This window comes from Balaenoptera ricei, chromosome 13 (genome assembly GCF_028023285.1).
Source record: "Balaenoptera ricei isolate mBalRic1 chromosome 13, mBalRic1.hap2, whole genome shotgun sequence".
In the NCBI taxonomy this organism is placed as follows: domain Eukaryota; kingdom Metazoa; phylum Chordata; class Mammalia; order Artiodactyla; family Balaenopteridae; genus Balaenoptera; species Balaenoptera ricei.
The window spans coordinates 75984100-75996295 of NC_082651.1; the positions used below are offsets into that span (position 1 = coordinate 75984100).

The window sequence follows — 12196 nt, forward strand, 5'->3', positions numbered from 1 at the left end:
GAAAAAAATTGTGAAAGAATCAGAGTAGAGCTTTTAATCTCCAAAGCCCTTGAACAAAGCAAATCATTGTCAATAAATGAGAAAATACAGTGTCTTGTGTTTAATGTGCATTGCATTTAGGGATTCACCAAAGTACGTGACAAAAATCTCTGCTCTCAAGGCTTATAATGTCTCTGGGAGAAAAGTGGAACATGTAGAAAGCCACATATAAGGAATAATGATAATTATGTATCATAACAATCAATATCTATTAATACTGGGTTGGCCCAAAAGTTCGTTCAGGTTTTTCATTGTACAGAAAAACCCGAACAAACTTTTTGGCCAACCCGATATTATAACATACTATATTAATATATTGTTAATAGTATATAACAAGCTAACATCTTTGCAAAATGCTCCTTTAATTCTCACAGCAATGCTCTATGGAGATGCTGTTATTATCCCCAGATGACCTTTAATGAGATTAACTAGCCTGCCCACAGCTAGTAAGCAGCAAAGGAGACATTTGGATGTGACTGCCTGTCTAACTCCAAACCCTGCACATTTACCCCACAAAATGACTTAGTAGTCATAGAAGTTTTCATAGACTTGTTTGTCCTTTTCTAGTTAAACCTGCTTATCCTCAAGCACAACAGCCAAGTCAATTGTATTGCACTTTGGGGGCTAACTACTGGCATCACCACAGTAGTTTGCTGCTATTATCCATTGCAAATGTGCGCTATTTCAGCCAGTGATATTGGTTAAGTGGTCGTGAGGTGGCCTGGTAGACTGAGTGGCATTTATAACATTGCTTCTGCGGATACTGCTTCTATGGGTTAAAAACATCTTGAGTTCCAAATAACTGATTCACAAGTGAACCTTTGGGACCGAAGCCTTTCTTAAATTGGAGACGGGATGTAGAAAAATAAAGAGGAGAATGAATAAGGAGGACAGTCTTCACCAGAGGAGGCCTCAGCAGAAGATGCCCTCACACCCCATCCTCTACGCCCCTCTTTTATGCACCATCCCTGAAGAAACTCGCAAATTTCTGGACAAATCAGTCCAGAATAAAAATAGGCTTCCACTTTCAGTCTCTTTTTTTTTCCTGCCTATCTCTTCTCTTTTCTTCTTCCTTTTTATAAAATTTCATTTACTTTTAAAAAACACATTACATATTAGTATAGTTGCATTTATTCAATCTAATTCATTTAAATTTATCTTTATGGCAACATTTTTCCCTCCATCTAAGCTTCTTAGACTTCTTAGCATAGCTTCTTAGACTACGCTAGATTTCTAGCTGAAGCTGTATTCAATAACCCAGGAAGGAGAATTAAGCGTTCACGGCACAAAACACCTTACTTAGCATAATTACTTACATAATAACTTTTCCCCCAATAGTTTTATTTCAAAACCCTGACTTGACAGCAAATTTCATCAGTCTTTGAAGATCTCACCCCTAGAAACCACAGACTCGTGGTAAAGTTAAACTAAATCTAAATCTTCTAAAATGCCACTGCTGTTTCCACAATTCTTTTAGTTCTTGAAAAAAAGTGGCTTAGAGTAATAAATAAATAAATAAAAATAAAATCCCTGAGGCCGCCTCTGTGCATTTTTCTGAGAATCATTTAGTGTGTGGAAAATAATAGGAGGGGAGTTTTCAGATTTATGGTTTCCTTTCTATTTAAGGGCCAGCATCATTGCTATTTCAAAGTATAAAATACAAATCTGATTCAGTGATAAATGAGGCAAAGGAAATATTTAAATTTATTTTTTTTCTTGAAATGTGTGATAGCTAAGTGCAAGAGGTGGGGCACAGTTTGATCTTCCTAGGAATCACAGGAAAAGCGTAGTTAGAAACTCCAAACCCTCTTATTCTCATATGCAAACTATAGGCCCCCTCGGCCTCACTTCTCCCCATCCTCTCATTGCTGTTTTGCTCTTGTTAGACACTGGCCTCCTTCTGGGTCTGCTAAGCTGTCCTGGGTTCACACCACAGCCCACTGGCCTGAACTGGAGGATGATGCTCAGTGGACACTTCCTGAATGAATGAATGAATGAATTTATGTTTACACCATGGTTATAAATAGTCACAATATTTTGATACCAAATCCAATTGCTCAAAATTGTGCATAATTCTAAACAATGTCAATGTTCTACTTAATCACTTCTGCTCTTCACTTTACCATATTATCCAAACCCAGTCAGCTGACTACAAGTCCTGTTTTCCAGTCTTTTTTTTTTTTTAACATCTTTATTGGAGTATAATTGCTTTACAATGGTGTGTTAGTTTCTGTCTTATAACAAAGTGAATCAGCTATACATACACATATATCCCCATATCTCCTCCCTCTTGCGTCTCCCTCCCACCCTCCCTATTCCACCCCTCTAGGTGATCACAAAGCACCGAGCTGATCTCCCTGTGCTATGTGGCTGCTTTCCACTAGCTATCTATTTTATATTTGATAGTGTATATATGTCCATGCCACTCCCTCACTTTGTCCCAGCTTACCCTTCCCCCTCCCCGTGTCCTCAAGTCCATTCTCTACATCTGCGTCTTTATTCCTGTCCTGCCCCTAGGTTCTTCAGGACCTTTTCTTTTTTTTTTTTTTTTTAGATTCCATATATATGTGTTAGCATACGGTATTTGTTTTTCTCTTTCTGACTTACTTCACTCTGTATGACAGACTCTAGGTCCATCCACCTCACTACAAATAACTCAATTTTGTTTCTTTTTATGGCTGAGTAATATTCCATTGTATATATGTGCCACATCTGCCTTATCCATTCATCCGATGATGGACACTTAGGTTGCTTCCATGTCCTGGCTATTGTAAATAGAGCTGCAGTGAACATTGTGGTATATGATTCTTTTTGAATTATGGTTTTCTCAGGGTATATGCCCAGTAGTGGGATTGCTGGGTCATATGGTAGTTCTATTTTTAGTTTTTTAAGGAACCTCCATACTGTTCTCCATAGTGGCTATATCAATTTATATTCCCACCAACAGTGCAAGAGGGTTCCCTTTTCTCCACACTGTTTTCCAGTCTTTAGTGCCAAACTACTTGCTCAAGTTTTAATCCAACCATCACCACCTGTAGGTTATAAATCTGTGAGGCCTGAGCTTCTAACCTCATTTCCATATCCTTTCCTAAGGTATCACTGTCTTTATCATTCACTTGGCTAAATATCGCCATGGTTTACTTGCACTTTATTTGCTGAAACTTTTGGCTGCATCTCAGGCTTACTTATATCCTTTGTGTGTAGAAAGCCTTTGGATAAGATATTCCTTTTTATGACTTCCTGGAAAAACACAAAGGCAACCACGAACAGAGTGGGAACCTGCCGAGGAATGAGGATCTAACATTCTTGCTACAGGATGTTCTTATTTGCAGATCACAGGGAATAAACTAAGAAAGCCCTTTTAGAAGCACATAAAAAAAGTGGTAGGGACATTTCTAGTTTTCCTTCATGTTTTAATTAAACAAGGAGTGTTTGTTCTCAGGGCTTTTCTTGGTGATTGCCATTCTTATCAGTGAAAGGCAGTAGATCCATTTATGTTGTGGTAAAACTCTCAAACTGAGAGGCAAGTGCAGGGGAGGGGTCAGAGCTGAGAGGTGGGTGCTGTTTCCTTAATACAACCATAGGAAGTAAGAAGGTCAGCCAAAGCTTCTTGGCTGGTGGAAATAAACACATGGTAGTGAGAAATCAATGCAGGAGAGCATGGGCTATAACAGCTGAAAAGCAACCTAAATGGTGAGGCTTCAATAGGTATTTGAATGCCTATAAATTCTTTTTAAATATATATTTTAATGGTCAGAAAAACTACATTATCACTTGGAAGAATGGTCTTGTTTCCCTTTACAAAATAAGAAAAACAGGATGCTTGTGTGTTTTTTAATTTATAAGATATTTAAACTTAAAAAGCAATAATGCTCATTGTAGCAAGTCAAACAATACAGAGATACACATAAAGAAAATATATTATTATGGAACCCCTCTTTCTCACTGAGATAGCACACACCTGTGAGAAATGTATCTCATACATACATACATACACACGTAGGGTTCTATTTTTCCATTAAAAAATTAATCTGTAATTTGATTTTCCCCCATAACAGTGTATCATGGTTATATATATTGGCTCCAAGATTGATAATACAGATTTAATTTATTCTTTTTAATAGTTTCATACTCCTTCACAGTGTAGTTATATTATAGTTAATTCACCTTATTGCTGAACACTAAAGATGCTCCCAGTGTTTTGCCCCTATAAACAGTGTTGCACTAAACATTCTAGCACATATATCTTAGTTTCTGGTGCTTTTATTTCCAGAGTATAGATCTCCAAAACTGGGACTCTTGGGATTGCAAAGTTATTCATTTTACTATGCATTCTCAGTTATTTTCCCAAGACTAAACTAAAAGCAATGCAAGAGTCATGGCCTTTAAAAGACTGATAAATGTCAACTTAGAGCATCAAGATTATTCATTATTCATTTTCAGAATCCTATCCTACCAGGCATATTAACTAAATCACTTGTACTGAAGATATTTGCCTGCTTTTCATGTAGAATAATAATATTTTTTAAAAAAAAACCAAAGCATCTTAAGCCAAACTCACTAAAATTGGCCAAAGTTAAAAGCTGGAGTCTATTTCTCTCTGGCTAATCCTTATTATCTGCATACACCAAAAATTCCATGAACTCTAAAGGCCATTCCAATTGTAGAATCAACTGCTGATTGATTTTAAAAAATGTATGAGCAAATGTGAACTGATAGAAAGAACAAAAATGTTAAGGTTGGACTAGAAATTTTTGACTATACTTTCAAAGCATGCAGTGGTACTAGTGTGAAAAAGGGTCTCACGCACCCTCACTTGTTTCTATCTTATTTTCTGGACTGTGGCCGTAGTAACTGAAGAGACAGCTCTTCCACATGCCATCTCAGTGAGGCAGGAACGGTGCCCACAATCCAACCATAAGGATAGGAGCACCCAAGGTCTGCAACTACACTCCTTCTGGCATGGGGTGTTTATCACACACCACCTCTTCTAATTTATATGCTTTCACCATGTCGTTTGCTTTGGGACTTCGGAGTGAGAGTTTGGACTATATTAGTCTGTATTTTAACAGCATATATATTCCACATTACCATTAACTAATATGGCTATACTGGCCAACACACTCTAAGACACAAGCGACTGAGCATAGGGTTCCCTGCCTTAAGGAAAAAAAAAAGTTATATTCAACATGAATTAAGGGAAAATTGTTCACATTACCAAAGCATTCGTTGTTTTAGAAAGCCACTCATTGCAGGATTACAAGAAATATGTGTACCCCTGGTGCATTAAAAGTGGCATTCGACCAACCAAAATTCAACTCATATTATCCAAGAACACATTTATTAAGTAAAATAAACATGAGTCCGATTTTGGACCCAACTTACTGGCCTAGATGGTCTGTGTCTTTTCCTTCGGAACAAAAAATTAGGCAAGCAATTCCTAGCAGCCTGTGGTAGACAGGCTATTTCACAACCCCTCCAGGGACGCTTGCAAGTAACCTGCTAAAAATAGCCCCTCAACTCTTATGTTAGTGTCCTCAACTGCAGGGCCAAGTGAAACTATAAATTGCCTGAAATATGTCCCCTGCATTCTAATTTCATAGGACTACTATTAGCTGAAAATCCCCAGTAATCTTCCTGACAATTCCAACATTAATAAACTTTTTCTTTTTTAACCATTTTCCAAAGTAGTAGGAGAGGCTGAGCGGTGAGTGGTGAGGATGTTGGCACATTGGAGAACTGGGAAATCGGATTCTCATACCCTCATCATCCTTTCACTAGCTAAGTCACTTAACCCTTTAAGTACAGACGGTCCCTGATTTACCATGGTTCGACTTACAAATTTTTGACCTTACGGTGCTGTGAAAGCTATATGCATTCAGTAGAAACCGTACTTTGAATTCTGAATTCTGATCTCTTCCCAGGCTAGCAGTATGCACTCCGGTACTCTGTAGTGATGCGGAGCAGCAGCAGGAACCTGCAGCTCCCAGTCAGCCCCGCAATCACAAGGGGAAACAACCCGTACACTTAACGACCATGCTGAACCCCTACAATCATTCTGGTTTTCACTTTCAGTACAGTATTCAATCAATTACATGGGATACTCAACACTTGGTCATAAAATAGGCTTTGTGTTAGATGATTTTGCCTGACTATAGGCTAATGTTAAGTGTTCTGAGTACATTTAAGGTAGGCTAAGCTAAGCGATGATGTTCAGTAGGTTCGGTGTATTAAATCCATTTTCCACTTACGATATTCTCAACTTACGATGGACATATTGGGACATAACCCCCTCGTAAGTAGAGGAAGATCTGTGTAAGATTCCTCAACTGCAAAAGGGAACTGATAATACCCAACTCAAAGGGTGGCTATATGGTTTGGAAATAATGCATTGCGTTGCATTTCAGACTTTTAGCCTATAAGAAATATTCAATAAATGCACAAGGATATACGTAAGACAAGTTCAATGCAACACTTGTAATAACAACAATAAAAAGGAAACAGCCTAAAATTAAGGGAGATTGATCAAAATAATCACAATGTATTATCAATGCTGAATAAATCATGCAGCCATGAAAAGGATGGATGGGAAGATGGCTTTGATGTAATAAGTGAAAAAAGCAAGCTGCAAAAAACAGTAAGCATAAACGATTATTGTTTTAAGCCAAAAAACAACCCCACAATGTATCTAGCCCCATTTTTATTACAATCGTTTATATTGTCAAATGCATAGAAAATATCTGCAGTGACAACAAGCAATAAACATGTATCTAGTCTGAAGAAAAAAAAAAGAGGATTGCAAGTCTTTCCTCTTTCATACTATTCATTTTGATATTGAGTACATTCACTTATAATAAACTCGCAGTGCATTTATAATTAAAAATTAAAGACAATAAATAAATGAGAAATAATTAATGTAAAGCACTTAGCAGAATGCCTAGTGGGCTTGGATGAATGGTGATTATCATAGTTACTTCTGTCTAGAAGCAACAGAACTCCTTAAGTAAAACAAGTTTACATGCAATCAGGTATGTTCCTGTGTGAACTCAATCAGTATTTTTTTTAAGGGGTTGATTACTATGTTTATTGTGGTGATACATATCATGGATGTATACATATGTCAAGACATCAAATTGTATATTTTTATTATATGCCATTTATTATATGTCAATTATACCTCAACAAAATTGTTTATAAAAAGTGGAGCTAAAATTTGCAACTGTAAGAACATAAAAGATGGGAGCCTGAGATCAGAATTAAAGGTTTCTAAGATCTTTATGTTATTCAGAAGGAGATTTCTTTATGTTATTTGGAAGATGTTAATATGAAGATATTAACATTAGGCTTTGCTAAACCAAATATGTATTTTAAAATTTTAAGTATAACTAATAAAAGAAAAGGAATAGATTACATAACTCCCAAAACACTAGAGGGGAGAAATTGGAATACAGAAAACTTGAAAAATCCAAAAGAAAGCAGGAGAGGAGAGAAAAAGAATGGTAAATAGAAAATTAAAAATACCTCAATAACCACAGTGTTGATTGTCTGAATTCACCATTAAAATGCAAAGACTATCATTAAATAACAAACAAAAAATATGGATCCATTTTTAATCCATTCAGTTCCACAGATGTAGGATATGCGTGTGTATGAGTGTAAGAGTGTGTGTATATGAGTGTATGTATGTGTGTTTACATACACAGATAAGAGGATCAGATAATGCTCCCTGACTCAACTTCTTTTAACTATTTTTCTGAAGCCTTAAAACTAATTGAAGGATACCCAAAGCAATCTACAGATTCAATGCAATCCTTACCAAATTACCAATGGCATTTTTTACAGAACTAGAACAAAAAATCTTAAAATTTGTATGGAGACACAAAAGACCCTGAATAGCCAAAGCAATCTTGCGGGAAAAAAATGAAGGTGGAGGAATCAGACTCCCTGATTTCAGACTATACTACAAAGTGACAGTGATCAAGACAATATGGTACTGGCACAAAAACAGAAATATAGATCAATGGAACAGGATAGAAAGCCCAGAGATAAACCCATGCACATATGGTCACCTTATCTTTGATAAAGGAGGCAAGAACATACAATGGAGAAAAGACAGCATCTTCAATAAGAGGTGCTGGGAAAACTGGACAGCTCCATGTAAAAGAATGAAATTAGAACACTCCCTAACACCATACACAAAAATTAACTGTGTGTGATTCCAAAAATCATGTATGTTCACCATAAAAAAAATGAAAAGTATAGAAAAGCACAAAGAAAAATAAGATCAGGTCTAATCATACCATTCTTAAAATTTTTATTTCAGTGTATATTTGTGGTCACCTGCCAATGGTCCCCAGTGATCCTCACATGCCCTGTGTTGTCCTTGCTGACTAAAGGCTGACCCAGGGCTGGCCCTGCATGACTACTGAAATACAAGAGCAGCAGTGGTGTGTAACCCCCAAGGCAAGGTCATAAAAAGCATTCCAGCTTTCATCTTAGTCAAGGATCTCTCACTCGGAAGGAAGTCAGATGCTATGTCATGAAGATATTCAAGCAGCCCACAGAGAAATCCAAGAGGAGAGGAACTGGGGGTCCCAGCCAACAGCCAACACTGACCTGCCAGCCATGGGCATGATGCGCATCAAAAGTAGGTCTTCAAGTCCCTACTTCAGTCCAAGTCTTCAGATGACTGAAACCCCACCTGACACCTGATTGCAACCCACTCTTTAAAGGCACTTAGTTTGGGAATGACTTCTTACACAGAAATAGGTAACTAATAAATATCTTTCCTATCTTTTATAAAATTTAAAATGGGCATATAGATGTTCAGTCTGCCTTTTTAATTTATCATAAATATTCCCAATGTCAATAAATACTCTCAAAGATTCCAATGTCATCAAATACTCCTCTGAAACATGATTTGTCCCATGGCTGCACAATGTTCCATCTTACCTACATAGTATATTATATTATGTCTTTTTTTTGAGACAGAAAGAGCACAAAGCTTTATTTAATGGCCAGAGAATGAAGAAGCAGGAATCTAGTTCACAAATCAACTTCTCTTTTAATATATTATGTCATAAAAGCAGATATTTGGAAAACAATGTCTCAGTTCTAAAGAATGAATCCCCAGTGATGGTAAGTTGGTGGCGGAAAAATATATATATATGAGTAGAAATTCTGTATACCTTGTTAATATTTTTATTCATTCTTTCACCAAACATAAAATTAGTATATTGGCGTGTAATACTTTATAGCAGGTACTCCACAAAAGATAAAAATGATTGACAGAATTTAGGATCTCAAATCATACCTGGGCAGCACTTGACATGTGTCTCAACACCTACCTTAGCACCAAGTACAGAGTAATTATGTTATACCTAGTATATATAACTGAGGAAACATATCTGCTCCTCTATCACATTTAAATTTGTGTCTTAACGAATCTCATTACAAATTATAATGTCGTGATGACTCACAACAAATGATAAAAGTATTACTTACACACTTATTATACATAGTATCTGGTTCCCAGGGGGAATTTTAAAAAAATAGCTTTATTGGGACATAATGCACATACCATACAATTCATTGGTTTGGGTATATTACATTATTATTATTTTAAAATTGTGGTAAGATATATATAACAAAAAATTACTACTTTGACCGTTTTTAAGTTTACAATTCAGAAGGATGTTACATTTCACAATGTTGTGCAACCATTACCATTATTTCCAAAAGTTTTTTACCACCCAGATTAGAAATTCTATAACCATTAAAGAATAATTCTCCACTCATCCCTGCCCCCAGCCTTCAATAACATCTAACTTGCTTTCTGTCTCTATGATTTGCCTATTCAAGTTACTTAACATAAGTGGAATTACACAATTTTTCTCCTTTCGTGTCTGGATTATTTCACTTACAAGACACATCCATGTTGTAGAATATATCAGAACTTCATTCCTTTCTATGGCTAAAGAATATTCCATCATATGTATATACCATTATTTGTTTATCCATTCATCTGTTGATGGACACTTGGGTTGTTTCCACTCTTTGGCTATCATGAATAATGCTTCTATGAACACTGACCTACTCCAGAGGGAGTTTTTCAAAGCACAAAACATGGCACATACCTCAAGGAATTCATAATTAGGTCGATGAGAGAAGGAACTCCTGGAAAATTAACTATATAGGCAAATAATGGCTGAATAAATGAAAGAAATACCACCAAACATCATGTGATTAAATATATTAGACAATTAGACAGTGTGTTATAGTATTTCAGAAGAGGTGATGTCACAGAAGACTAGCAATGGTTTTATCAAAGAGAGCACATCTGTGCTGCATCTGGAAGCATATGCAGGCTCTGAATTGAGAGAAAGGAGGGGGGTGGCATAACTCTAGCTGGCCAGATCAGCACAGGAAAGTCTAGAGGGAGAGAAAATACATGGCACTTTCAGGGAAAGTTAGGAGACACATTGGTTAGGGCCTGAGAGAGAGAGGTCAGAAAAAATAAGATGCCCTATTACACCTGAATGCCAGGTGTATAAGAGACAGCTTTGGCGGTCCCAGCTCAAGCCCCTCTTTGCTGAAAACTGCCCCCATCAGCAGGATTAGTATAGTGACCCCCACTCCCAAGGGCATAAATGACTAGACAAGGTATTGACACCTGAGGCAAGTATAGGTCAGCTGGATAATTAGATTCTTTCTCAAGAGAATTTGGAATTTAGAGCTATCAGTGCTTGAACAAAAAGGACAAACAGGAGCTGATGGACATCCTCTTTCTCCCTGTGCATGGTGAAGCAGGGAAAGCTGGAGAGAGAGAGAGAGAGAGAGAGAGAGAGAGAGAGAGAGAGAAGCAGAACCTCCCACGAGGAGTGGAGGTAAGGAACCATCAAGTTCTCCAGTCAGGTCTCAGGCCCCTGATCAACTGGTTTCTGGAGGGAGGCCCCTGCCAGTCTCAGCTTCATTTCTTGTGCTTCTGTGAGATACACTTTTTTTCTTATAACCACTATAGCTACTTTGAATGTATTTCCATTCATTGCAACTTGACTAAGATCCCAAGCAGTTTGTCTGCCGAGTGTTTAGCTAAGCTACTCCATGGTATTGCTGCCTCGGCATCCATTTTGTTCGGCTAAGTGGCCCTCTGGGTGCCTTAAACTGACACTCGCCCCTCATACAAGGGCATGCCCTAGAAAACAGCCAGAAGAGTCACAGGTAAGTTAACTTCCTGATACGACTTCCCCAATAACCCTTGTGATCAAAGTCTCCCTTACCTCCAAGAGCCCTGCGTCCCTTAGTTAGGAGCCCCGTGGAGCTTACCAAAACCCTGCTTCTTTTGGTTTGAATTGAGCCTTAGCTCAGGAACCCCAAAGCATTCCACCCACGGACTCTACCCTAATATAAGCGTGTGCCCCAGGTCCTGTCCCTGCCTTGACCTCCCCCTCCAGGGCTGCTGAGTACTTCCCCCAGGATAAACCTCTCCATTTCAATTTCTCTTGTGGTCTTTTGTTTTGCTCACCATCCTACACCTGGGGCTCTACTTATCAAATGTTAATTCAACGAAGTCACAATAACCCCCAAGACAGATTACAGTTGGTCAGTTCTTCTGTATCTGTGGGTTCCAAAAAATTTTTTTTCGGAAGATTCCAAAAAGCAAAACTTGAATTTGCCATGCACTAGCAACTATTTCCATAGCACTTCCATAGTATTAGGTATTACACATAATCTGAGATGGTGATTTAAAGTATAGGATGTGTAGTTTAAACGCAAACACTATGCCATCTTATGTAAGGGACTTGGGCATCTGAGGATTTTCATACCAGCAAGGGTCTTGGAACCAGTCCCTACGGATAGAGGATACTAGGGGACGAATCTGCTCTCAGGCGTGTGGAGAGTTGAATGTGTGGGGAGGAGGGACCCTGAGGGAAGGAAATCAGCTGGAGTCAGTCCTTGAATAAGGGGAAAAGGAGCAAACATAGAAGCAATAGTGACGGTAAGGAAGGAATGGGATAATCGCAACTCACCGGCAGGTCCCTGAATTCTCTTGCTGATTTGTGAAATCAATCAGTGGCCCCACTCAACCCAGACTTCTTGACCTTTGCCTAAAGACCAGTTAGTGCCTAACCTTGCCACCTGCTCCTCATTTACTAGT

General features: G+C 37.9%; 1 protein-coding gene across 1 annotated transcript in view; it reads right to left on the reverse strand.

Moving 5' to 3' along the window:
* RASGRP3 (RAS guanyl releasing protein 3) overlaps window positions 1–12196 on the reverse strand; it is a 103971-nt gene that overhangs the window by 82352 nt on the left and 9423 nt on the right. The window lies entirely within an intron of this gene.